At 31.7% G+C, this 13363-nt stretch overlaps 2 long non-coding RNA genes across 2 annotated transcripts; one reads left to right on the plus strand and one right to left on the minus strand.

Moving 5' to 3' along the window:
* Positions 1-5089: 5089 nt before the first annotated feature.
* LOC104097764 (uncharacterized) lies at positions 5090-8475 on the minus strand. Its single transcript, XR_686607.4, has 3 exons — positions 8335-8475; positions 8199-8259; positions 5090-5331 (listed from the first exon to the last, which is right to left on the minus strand). It is a non-coding gene; the product is annotated as an uncharacterized lncRNA (long non-coding RNA).
* Positions 8476-9440: 965 nt separating this feature from the next.
* LOC138896939 (uncharacterized) lies at positions 9441-10215 on the plus strand. Its single transcript, XR_011410567.1, has 2 exons — positions 9441-9732; positions 9847-10215. It is a non-coding gene; the product is annotated as an uncharacterized lncRNA (long non-coding RNA).
* The last annotated feature ends 3148 nt before the right edge of the window (positions 10216-13363 follow it).

Here is a 13363-nt window from a genome sequence, read left to right on the forward strand (position 1 = left end):
ATGGTAATTCATCAAATTGAAACTGAAAATAATTACATGTTCTTTTGTTTAAGTCCACCAAGAAAGTATTTCCTTCTTCCTCGACTCTAGAACGCCATGAATCAACATGAAAGACCTTCAAAGTTAAAAAACTATAAGTTAGTACATTATGTTAAATTATCATTAAAATAATAAGCTAAAGTAAGAACATAATACTTACATTTAAAGTAAAATCTAAATCTATCTTTTTCTTCAATTCCTCTTCTACCCAACATGAAACATCAAAAAAAGTTCATTCTGCTTCATTTCTTCTTTCATAAAACCAACGTTTTAGCTTCACTTGGATGAAATCCATCATTATCAAAATAGGCAGCTCCCTTGCTTCTAATAGCATAGAATTCATTGACTCAACTATGTTTGTTATGAGCATGTCATATCTTCGTCGTGGACAACAAGAACGCACCCACCTTTCCGGTGGTTCTTCCATCAAGTATTCAAAAGTCTTTTTATCAACTTTTGCTATCTCTGATATGTAGAGATCAAATTCTTTGCGCCTGTATACTTTTGCAGTACTTTGAAAAAGTTTTATGACCTTACTTTTCACTTTTCTTCGCTTTAGGTTCTGCTCCAAATGATAGATATAAATCCCATGGTAGCTTTCAGGATATATCTTTGTGATACCATGTGTAATAGATTGATGCCCATCTGATAAAAAATTAAATTATCATGGCTCCCAATTGCATTGTGAAGCTCACTAAAGTACCACTCATAGGAGTTGTTATTTTCAGATTCTGCAATGCCAAAGGCTAGTGGAAATATTTGGTTGTTTGCATCCTTTGTAATTGAAATCATTAAAACACCACGATATTTTGACTTCAAAAATATTGCATCAACATCAATCACCGGTCTACAATGATTCCAACCAGCTATTGATGATCTATATGCATAAAACATATAAAGAAACCTGGAAATATAAACGAAAATTCAGTAATACTATAAATATTTAGGACTGCACACATCAAAGTTAAAGACAACATGCCCTAAACATTTACACTCTACACATCAAAGTTAAGGACATCATGTCCGTAACATTTACACTGCACACATCAAAGTTAAGGACACAATGTCCTTAATATTTACACTACACACATCAAAGTTAAGGACAACATGTCCTAAACATTTACACTGCACACATCAAAGTTAAGGACATTGTGTCCTTAATATTTACACTGCACACATCAAAGTTAAGGACACCATGTCCTTAACATTTACACTGCACACATCAAAGTTAAGGACACCATGTCCTTAACATTTACACTGCACATATCAAAATTAAGGACACCATATCCTTAATATTTACACTGCACATATCAAAGTTAAGGACACATTTCCTTAACATTTATACTGCACATATCAAATTTAGAGACACCGTGTCCTTAACATTTTTACTCCACACATCAAAGTTAACGACACCATGTCCTTAATATTTACACTGCACACATCAGAGTTAAGGACGGGATGTCCTACAGTTTAAAACAGACTAATAAACTCTTTTTGATTGCTTACCTGTTGTTGTCGTCTATCTTTATGTTAGTGTATGTTCCCGGGTTTTTACTTTTCATCATATACAAGTAAGAAGACAACAATTCATAATTCTCTTCAGGAGTTCCTCTTATTAAAGCTGAAACACGTTGAATAGCACGTCACGCCGTGTGATACCCAATGTCTAGTCCATGCAATTTTTGCATTTCAACCATGATAAAGGCTGGTGTAACTTCAAACCTTGGGTCTCGAAGATTGTCAATAATGTAACCACTAATCAACTTTAAAGTTGCATGCCTTTGATCAGCTTTCATAGTGTTCACTGAGCAGTCATGATTTTTCTCAACCTTTACTATCTTGAATAGTGTTGAATCTTTAATTCTGAAAGCACGCACGCACTACCCACATTTTTCATCATTGCATTTCAAAGAATATCTTGTTGAGCTTGATCTATAACCTTGAATTCAAAATGTCCTTTAATTGTTATATTCGAAAAACAATTAATTATACTCTTCTTTATGTCAAATATTGATCCCACTTTTATTTCATCTAACAAAGCATTTTCTCTCAATATTGTACTTGGGGATTCTTTTTCTTTCGACTTTAACCTTTGTTTAGTTAGTTGAGTAGAGGATTTTTCAGCAACTTCTTCAATTACTGAAGCACTTTCTAAGACTTGAATACCCAAAGCTTGTTGGTTGTCAATCTCTATAATGCCTTGTCCTTTCACTTAAATTGAATTAAATGTTTGAGGCACCTCTTTAATTATTGGTGTAGGTTCAACCGCATCTATTTTCATTACCAGTTGACATTTCTCTTGATTGTCTTGTTGAGTTTCTATGTTGACATGTTCAAAGGTGCTTGTAAAGCCAAAAACTCTTTCCGAAACATCAACAATGAAATGACAGCACTTGAAGAGTGAATGACTTTTAGTAACTCTATACATGTGTGAAGATCTAAATATTTGGATACAAGCATTCCCGTGCTTGTTTCCAGTATGATATCAAACCATATCATTGCTTCAAACTTGTCTCTATCCAATTCAATAACTTCAAAGACCTGGTTGGCGAAATCTTCAAATCGAATTGCCTCAGGTACTAGAACAAGTTTTGTTTGATGATCCAGATACTTATACTCTTCGGTCCATCTTCCATTGAAAGTAACTATAATACATATTGTATCCATCCTGCAAGTCAAGAAAAGGAAAAATTCACGATACTATGTCCTTAATATTTACACAGTAGTCATGAAGTTAAGGACACGATGTCCTAAATTTTATCTATATAAATTGCAAATACAGGACACTTTGTCCTTAATATATACACATCAGTCATGAAGTTAAGGACACAAAGTCTTAAACTTTATCAATACAAGTTGTAAATACAGGACACTTTGTCCTTAATATTTACACAACAATAATGAAGTTATGAACACGATATCCTAAACTTTATCAATACAAGTTGCAAATACAGGACACATTGTCATTAATATTTACACAATAATAATGAAGTTAATGACACGATGTTCTAAACTTTATCAATACAAGTTGCAAATATAGGACACGATATCCTTAATATTTACACATCAGTCATAAAGTTAAGGACACGATGTCCCAAACTTTATCAATACAAGTTACAAATACAGGACATTTTGTCTTTAATATTTACACAACATTGATGAAGTTAAGGACACGGTGTCCTAAACTTTATCAATACAAGTTACAAATACAGGACACTTTGTCCTTAATATTTACATAACAATCATAAAGTTAAGGATACGATGTCCTAAACTTTATCAATACAAGTTGTAAATACAAAAAACTTTATCAATACAATCGAATCCAGAAAAGGAAAATAAAAATATCAAATCCTTTGCATCTTATTCTCCAGCAATCAAAAGAATATTCACACAAACACATAAAAGTATATAGAGATATTTGAAATTTTATAACTTACTGTAATTTTATGGTGACGATCAAAGTTACTGTAATCCACACAAACACACAAAACCGCTTGAAATAGGAGGAGAAAAACTTTTGTAATTTGGATGATCAAAGTTTGAGCGAAGGTTTCTCTCGAACTCTCTACACGTAAATAAGCTGATCGAAGCTTCCATGCAATAGCTCCTAATATTTGGGGTTGTGTTCACAGGAATGCATACTAAATTTTAAAGGGATGCAATTGTTCACATATATTTATTCCTACAGATTGTCAATAAAAAGTTGTGATCTTCCTCTGCCATGGAGTGCAATATCTCAATGAAAGGTCATCATCTCAACATAACAAAACTTTTTTTATTTCCATTTCGCGTTGTAATCACTATACGTACCTAGATTACTACAACCAATATTGGGTATATAAAATCTAATCGATATACTTTTGCTTGTGTATTATAGTATTTCTCGAATATTTTGTATCTTGTATGGGAACAATTATCAACTTCTTTTGGTAACTAATTGTTTTTCAAATTGTACTTTTTTCTTTGTGTATAATTATGTGGGTATTTTAAATTGGATAAGAATTATATGTCTCTTTTTGTATAATATGGTGTTTTCTTCGGTTTTGTCTTATTTTTCAGGTATATGAAATTTAGTCAAATTTATTTTTTGCTTTTCAGTTTACGGTGTTTACATTTGGATTTTTGTGTTTATGTTACCACAGTTGAATCAAATGAGAAAATCAAAAGGAAAAAGGCCAAAAAAAAGCTCAAGCTCAGGCTGGTAAAGGTAAGACTAAGGGAAAAAGATGATAGTTTGACTTCTAAGTGTTATCATATCAACTATTACAAAGCTACTGAGATGTAGTTATGAATGAAAAAAGAACTAAGTCACATTGCTATTAGAGGAAGCTACTAGATTGAAATGTCAAAATATTGGAGCATTTCTTGGTTCATCTCTATATGTTGAGTTAGAAGATAATAAACGGTAAATTTGTTTTGTCTTATGGGTTTTCTCTTCGCTCGATGTGTATCATTTTTTGCTCTTTTTCTAAGGTAGTCACATTTATACTGTATTCTTCAGATGGATTTTTTGATGAAATATAGTGCCATCATTTTCCTCATTTTTTCATTCATGAGCTATTGCATGGAAGCTTCAAGGTGGAATTTGGAAAGATTAAAATGTTATTTATCTTTTCCCTCCTTTTTCTGTGTACCTTTTCTCCTATTTTGTATTAATACAATTATTAATCAATATTACTTTTCTGATCATAATTCTTAATTAAAAACTACGTGATCTGACCTTTTTGCTATTATAAAGCCTAAGTGTTAATTATTACTACTTCGACTTCTCATATTTCTTATCAATGTGTATGCAATAAAAATAATCCTTCAAGTTTCCAACGACACGACGAAATTAGCTTTTAGTAGTGGAGTTCTTAATTAGTACTACTCGCACTACTAGAAAAAAAGCCTAAGGCAACGCCACATGTTCCATTGCCATAGGAAGGAAAACCGTTGCAATAAACCTAGTGCCACGGTTGTGGTCTATTGCAACGGCTTCAAGCAACGGTTTCCTAACCGTTGCCATAGGCACAACAAGATAAATGTATAATACACTTAAATTAATATATAAATGATGAAATGAAAATATATTCATCAACAGAATCATAATTCAAAATATACAACTACGATGATCCATTTATAAAAGCAAAATATACGATAAAAGTGTTTAATAATCCAAGAGTTGGAATATATAAGTTTGAAAAATAGTTCAAAAATAAAAACATTCCTAGATTGTCTGAAGATTCTTCAACCAATACTTTTAGGTAAGGTCTTCATTGCTTTCATCTTCCCCTTGATCATTTGGTTCACCTGTAAATTCAACAAGAACAACAATAATTAGAGGGTAGGAAAAAGAAAAATATTGCCTTCTCAATATCATTATTATTGCACTATATATTAACACCAATAAAATTATACAAGTACTTAGAAGACAAAACAAAAGATGAAATTGGCATTGCCACTTCAGAAAATCAAGCTACAAAAAAGAACCAGAAGTCCAAGTATGCAAAATGTTACACCAAGAAAATCACTATCTTATGTAAGTACGCATTACTCATTGATGTGCACAACTAATTCCGATTATCAAATGTCTTTATGTAAACTGGACATCATTAAGAAGAGGGGAGAGCAGAAAAAGTTACCCAAAATCAAGTATTAGATTAAGTGCATTAACTTATAATATGACAGATTGATAATTTAGTAGTAGTTTCATGTTAAATTGCGGCATAAGCAACACAAGCTGAAAAAGAGAAAGGATATCTTGATTGGTATCCAGTTCAGTGCTTCAAACCCAAGCACTAAATATCAATAAATCCATTCCAAGTAAGAAGTAAAGTTCAACAGAACATCAACCAAGAAAACAAACTTTTATTACTAATGAATGCCATTTATTATGAATATCCCTATTACAAAGAAAAGATATGGGAGTTTGACTTCATTTTCTGGATATCCAAATTGTTACAGAGGTTTAAAGAGCATATGGTCAATAGCCATATGCACGTAGAGATGGTACCACTACAGATCAATTACAAAAAACATACAGCTCAACTTGTTTTATCGGCAATCACTAATGTTACCTGTAACATCTTGTTACCTGTAACATCTTGCATTTCAGTAGCATGGATAGTGCCAAGTGCAGTTAATAAAATACTATGGTCCAACTATGCCAACTCTATTTTTGAGAGACACATATTGCGAAAAAGATAAATGATCAAAGATACTCGACCAGATTGCCAACTCTATTTTTTAAAGACTGAATAAGCAAAAGATACTCGACCAAAGAGACAAAGCAAGGCAGTTGGAACTGGACAGAACACCTCTATTGTTTAGAGACACAGATTGTGCACACAACAAAAGAGGATGCAAGAGAGATCAGTCTCTGTTTTTGAGAGACACAGATGGCGCACACAACAAAAGAGGATGCAGCAGAGATCAGTCTTTGTTTTTGAGAGACACGGATTGCGTCGCACACAAAAGATGGCATGTTGATTGGTTGAATAGCTACTTGTTGTGCGGACGAAGCTTCTCCTGGTGAACGAGCACACAAGGTTGCTAAAATATTATGATCAATTTGCAATCCTGAACGCTGAACAACTACTTAAATAGAAAACATAAAGAACAAACAAGAAAACTAACAACTACTTAAAGGGGAGACCTCTCTATTAATTTATCGTGAATGAACTAAAATACTTAATACAACTAGCTAAATCTTTGTATTATGAGATCTTGGTAGCACTCGCTCACAGAGTAAGATATAAATAAAAAGAAAATAAAAGCATCAAGTCGCTAAATTTGGTAGCTACAGATTATGTGATGAGTTTCAAAATGGGAGGCCTCAAGAAGCTCTCTGTCGATGAATGAGAGCAAAGAAGTAAGAAAAAATATCAGTTTTGAAGAAAACAATCAGTTTTGTAACCTGTGGCAGTTACAAAGCTAATAACCAAATTACTTGAAGCCTTACGGTAAAAGTAGAATTGTGAAAGAAAAGTTTCCAGTTCTCAAGTAGATGACCCAAATTGTCAGCATGTCAGCTTAAATAGTCAGAAACAGATATGAAAAGAAGCCTGAGAAATCCATAAGAGGTTTGAAGCAAATAGCTATGTACTATCATCCACTTACACTAAAGAATGACCCAAGCAAAATCTTGTCAAATGTTTCTTATTACTGAGTATATTCATTATTATGCATGTCTATTAACTTTTGTAAGGCTGGGCATGACAATATCATGTTTTAGAAAAATACATCTAGCATCACATTTATCCTTGCAGTTATCACATCTATGGATACAATAAAGGACAGCTAAGACCAGTTATAGGCAGCAAGGCAGAATAACAAAACAAAGATCAAGATGACAAGGTTGCCTTTTTTTTTATAAGGATGTCAAGGTTGCTTTCTCTCTTTCTTTATCAGTCATAAATAGTTTAGCAAATGTGGAACCAATTAAAAGCAGAACTTATTACATGCAGCACTCTTTGCTGTATGTTGGTTTTGCTTCTTGGTGACGTCGACTCAAACTCAATTCTGCTACTACCACTCAAATTAAGTGGAAATGAACTGATTATCCACCCCTTTTGTCCCACATTACATTTTTCTCAAGTAACTTTGTGTTCCTTGATTTTTTTAGGACTATACTTTCTCATAGTTATCTTGGTAAATTATACTACTACAATCTCTTCAACTATCAGAAAATATTTAAAAAGTAGGATGGAGAAAATCTATATCTAAAAGTAATTTTTTTGCGAGGCATATATTTTGATGTCAAATTATCAATTGTCAAATACACTTCTTGATTTCAGCAGCATAAATAATTCAACTCTATATCGCAGTTTCCCAACACAAGATGTTCTCCTCATACATGGTATTCTTCATACCCGCCTCACTAATTTTGGGCGAAATACACATAAAATTTGGGCAAAATATGCATAAACTTTGAGAACCCATTTCAAGAACCAATTTTTGCGACTTTGTATCATAGTAACAAAGGCAGAGGCTTTTGATTGTAAACTACGTGTATTTATACAAGCGAACAGAAAATCACTAAAATCAGCACCTAAACAAACCCAATTGCACACTGAAGATAACAAATATAGAGCAGCTACCCCAATAATTTATTCCCAATTTGTCTTTTACTTGACAAATAAATAAATTAATAAATAAGTATATAACATGAATCTTACCTAGTGTAAAGGGAGATGAGACTTAAGTTAGCTTCAAACTGGAGAGGCCTCAAGAAGCTCTCTGTTGATGAATGAGAGCAAAAATTTAAGAAAACAAATCTGTTTTTGAAGAAAAAGAGAGTTGGTAGAGAAGAACCTCTTAATCTCTTGGATTTTCCCGTAAGCCTTTCTCGGTGGTAATCTTTGAGTGTGGACGGCAGCTCTTGTTTAGGGCTTGTATTAACTTTAGGCTTTTTGTTTTTTGTATCTGTGTTAGGACTTTTACTTTTTCTTTTTCTTTTTCTTTTTCCTTGAGACGCTTAGCGTGATAAAGTTAGAAGAAGGTAAAATAGGGAGGGAAAGTAAAACCGACCCACTAGCCCTTTTTTTCAAGAACCGTTGCCAAAGATGCCTCTGTTGCAACGGATTAGAACACCGTCCCAATACATCAATCTACAGCGACGGTTTTTGTCCTAATGCAACGGTTTATTTTACTACCTATCTCAGTAGGTCTCAGAAAATTATGCACGGTTGTAACCGTTGCCATAAATATTTTATTGCAATGTTTGAGTAACCGTTGTTAAATAACTGTTGCGATAGGTCTATTTTCTAAGTAGTGTCGACATTTCCCATTCTAAAGCCCAAAAGTATCCACTGCTGCTATTCGAGCTTTTCATATTCCTTATTAATGCAATAAGCAAAGTGTTTTGAGTTTCCAACAACAGGTAACAAAGTGGAGTAGTAATTTTTAGTGGTGGAATAAATTCCATAATATGGATGAAGACATTTTCGTAATTTTTCGGTGAAAAAGTAGGTACATTTTCTCTTGCTATTTTATTTTTATTCATTGTGATTTAGTTTATTTTTGAATTTTTAGAAAAACAAGAAATATAATTTAAAAGGAAATATTTTAAGTATATGTTATTTATCGAGAATTAATTACTTCTAAGATTATATGTTAAAATATTATATTGTCTAACATCAATGTGAACTGTTCTAATTCTAATGAAAAAATAACACTTACTATTTGTTATTTAATCAATTCATAGAATTCAATTTTTGTATGCATATATACGAAACTTTTCATCTCTTCTGTTTTTGACTAAATACACAAAAAAATAGTAGTCATGCAATAAATTCATTTAAGTTTTTTAAAATCGCGCAAAGCCCGGACGGATTCCCTAGTATATATATAATAAAGATGGGCTTTGAATGAGGGACGTGGCATATTTCATAAACCAGTACTTCTATTTATCTATTTTCTTAGATTTTTGCCCTTTTTCCTCTTATCTAAGTGCTCTAAATAGATTTTAAAAACCCAACAGTCACCACAATTATAACCATATTAATTACGCCTCTTCGGCTTCTCCGTGGTAAATGCTCATTCTAAATACACATCTCATCCACACATTACACCTCTTTGTAAATGTTTTTGCATAATAACACTTCTCATCGTCTTCTTCTCCCACTTTCAGCGGTAAATTAAATCTCCTCCGTTTTATTTACTTCTTCCTCCAAATTCACAAATTTCCTTCCTTGGACCCGTGCTTCATTGGTAAGTATTTGATTACCATCGAGTATAACTGCATCTGTATTTTGTATATCTTTTTACCTGCCAATGTTTCGGGCGTTAATAAATGGGTTTCTCTTTTCTTCCCTCTTATACAAGGTTACATATGATGATCGACCTTTGAAAATTAATAGCCAAAGGAAGATTATATCGTCTCTATCCATTCATTATCCCAAGCACTGCTGAGGTGAAAACCTTTTTTTGTCGTAACTTAATTATAAAAATATTTTGTAACCATTGCAGTATATGATATGGATCAACATGATGAATTGTTCTTGAAGAATTATAGTTTGTTACTTTGAAAGACCAAAAAAGGGAAGAAAAAGTTAGAGTTTCTTTGTAGAAGATAACGCTACTGTCTCTTGGTTAGTTAGATAGAATATGTATGTCTAAGATAGATATTGAATTGTATTGCACATCCTCTTTAGTGTGATGTAGTTGTCATTTGTTTATCTTAAAAATTACTTTTTACTCCCTATTTCCACTGAACCTATTTTCTTTTTAGTTCGTTCCAAAAAGAATGATCCATTTCTAAATTTGGAAACAATTTAGTTTAAACTTTACCCTTAATAAGAAGCTTTTATAACCACACAAATACTCTGGACCGTTTTTTGACTTGTTTAGGACCCCAAATTTTAAAAGTCTTCATTATTATTAAACTCTGTGCTCAGTCAAACAAGTTTACGTAAATTGAAACGGAGGGAGTACTTTTTTGTAAATAACACAAACTGTTTTTTTTTATTTTATAAATATGTATGTTAGGAGAAGCGTTTGTCAGAATATTTTATTGCTTTTCTTTATTTAAATAGTAGTACTTGAACCGTTACAAAATGATGTACATCAAGAAAAAGGAATAGTCTTATTACTTTCTCAATCAATTGAACTTTGCATGTTTCTGTTAGATTTTGTCGATTTTGATATATGGATGTCCTATTGTTTTTGTTGTTGTACTTCGAGCTAAGTTTGTTATAGTTATGATAAAGTAGTTATTCCTTATGCCAAAGTTATTGAACGATGTAGTTTACTACTATGTCCCAATTAAGCCTTCTCACTTTATTTGGGAATAATATTAAGGTAAGAGTTAAAATTTAATTATACTTGGAAAAGTTCAAGTAAAATTAACATTTTGAAAGTCATAAATCTTTCTTCCATGAAATGTCGGTTTCATAATAATTAAATATTGAGAAACAATTTGAATTAGGTAGAAAACAATTTTACTTTTGAAACTGCATCAAGTCCGTGGACCTTTTCTTTAATTAAATAAATATTTAGAGAGTGTAGGATCTAAGTAGAGAAAATATGACCATATTCTTTGGTTAATCCAAATTATTAAAATAGAATTGAAAAGTGAAGTATCTTTATTTTACTTTATTATATTTCTATTTGACGAGGACTGAATACGCTAATGGGGTGCATTTATTTGTGATAAGTAACAAGTCCTTAGCTTGGTACCAAATTGTCTCCTTTTTGTCATTTTTTTTCGTGGATTAATGATTTTGATGTATTTATTAACATTTTCAAGTTACGCAGTCATGTCATTTGTACATTTTGTGTTTCCTTACGGAAATTATTGTTGTTAATTAGTTTGATGAGTATGACTTTTAATACCATTGCTTTTGCATATGATTATTAAATGAGCTTAAGCCCCTTGAATATTCTCATGCGATTAGGCTCAGAAACTTTACTAACAATCTCCATAGTCATAGCAAATATCTATATAAAACTTAGGTGAGTAGCAAAGACGAATTAAAATTTGAAATCTAATCGATTTATATTTTCAGACAAAAAGAGTTCTTAAAATATCTTTAATATTTTAATGAATTTGATGATATCCGACAAATTTACTAGTTGAAGAATAAGCCCATGTAGGGACAATGTGTGCAGAAAATGTCAGTAATAAGACATCAAAAGGGGTGGTTTTTAATTTTTGGCATTTTAGGCAGGTCACTTGACCGATGGACAAACTTTCAAGGTCAAAAGTCATATAAACAGCCTTAAAAGTCAAAATTTCAAGACCAACTTCTTTCAAGGTCATTTGTCTCATTGACCCCTATGTGTGAGAGTCCAAAAATGGTACGAATATGTACACAAAGGCGTATCTAGTGTAAAAGCTATGGGTTCAACTGAACTCATAGTTTTTCGATCATATCCTGTATATTTTTGCTCAAAAAATTATTAAATATATATAAATAATAAATTTTAAACCCATTAAATTAGATAAGATATGGCAGAATTACGAATCTGAACCCATAAAGTTTAAATCCTGGATCTGTCTCTGTATGTACAGTTTGTTGTCCATCAGGTATTTGAAGCCCATACCAATGCAAACCGTTGGTGCAAACTGGAGATGGGATTTTTACCTAGCTCTACTATAATAAAAACTTATTTACCACATTTATTTAGGTTCCTTATTAATTACTTTGTATATTTATATTTACTAGTTATATACAAAATCATAAAAAAGAAGAAATTCAAGATCTGTTAAATCTAGCCTATCAGTTACATGACACCCAACCACCATTTTCAATAATCCCCCCTATATTTAAGATTCTTTCCTTTTCTAAAGGATTACAAAAATATCTTCTCTCTTTCTTAACAATTATCCAAAATTGTTCTTACCCACGGTAAGAAATTTTGCTTACCCATTGTTATCCAAAATCTTGCTTACCCAAAATCTCGCTTACCCATTGTTATCCCCTCCCCTCCCCCCCCCCAAACCAAAATTGCAGATTTTTTTCCTCTTCCAAAGCTTTTGAAATTCAATTTCTCTCTTTTTTACTAATCACCCAAAATCTCTATTTCTTATTGATACAATGCAGACGAAATTCGGAATATTGCTCTAGAATCAAGTTGTGGGTAAATTTTGAATCTTGTTTTCTTTCTTTCTAAAATCTTTATTGTATATGACTTGTATATGATACATCAATACCCAAAACAATACTCGATACAATACTAATACAATTATAATACGATTGTATTAAATTTTTAGTGTAGTGTTGTGATTGAAACTTGAAGAAGATGAAGATCATAATTGTATCATAATTTTTCAGAAATGTATCGCAATTGTATTATAATTGTATATGTATTATAATTGTTGCAGGAATTGTATTACAAATGTATGATAATTGTATATTCATTGTAATTGTTACGAGCAGTTGTGAGTTTGTGACGAATTTCACAGTTTGTATCACAAATATGATAATTGTATATTAATTTATTAGTATTATATCAGGTATTATTTTGGGTATTAAAGTACTAGATACAAGTTAGATACAATTATGATACAAGTATGATACATTTATGTTTTAGGCATTGATGTATCTGATACAACTCAAATACAATTATGAATACAGTTATCAAACAATTTTTGAATATTTTTTAATAATATAAAGCTGTCAAAAATGTTGGGAAGAAAGAAGATGGAGATTTTGGACGTAAATTAAGGGATTTTGATGTAAAAAAGGAGAGAGAAGAGGAGAGGGGGAAAAAGAAAATGATGTAATTGAATCCCTTAATTGAAGACACTAATAATGAGGTGAGAGCCTTTTAAGAAGAAATGTATACAATTTGTAAGAAAAACCTAGATACTTATTAAAAACTGCAAAACATAGAGTAC

Source organism: Nicotiana tomentosiformis, chromosome 8 (genome assembly GCF_000390325.3).
Source record: "Nicotiana tomentosiformis chromosome 8, ASM39032v3, whole genome shotgun sequence".
In the NCBI taxonomy this organism is placed as follows: Eukaryota; Viridiplantae; Streptophyta; class Magnoliopsida; order Solanales; family Solanaceae; genus Nicotiana; species Nicotiana tomentosiformis.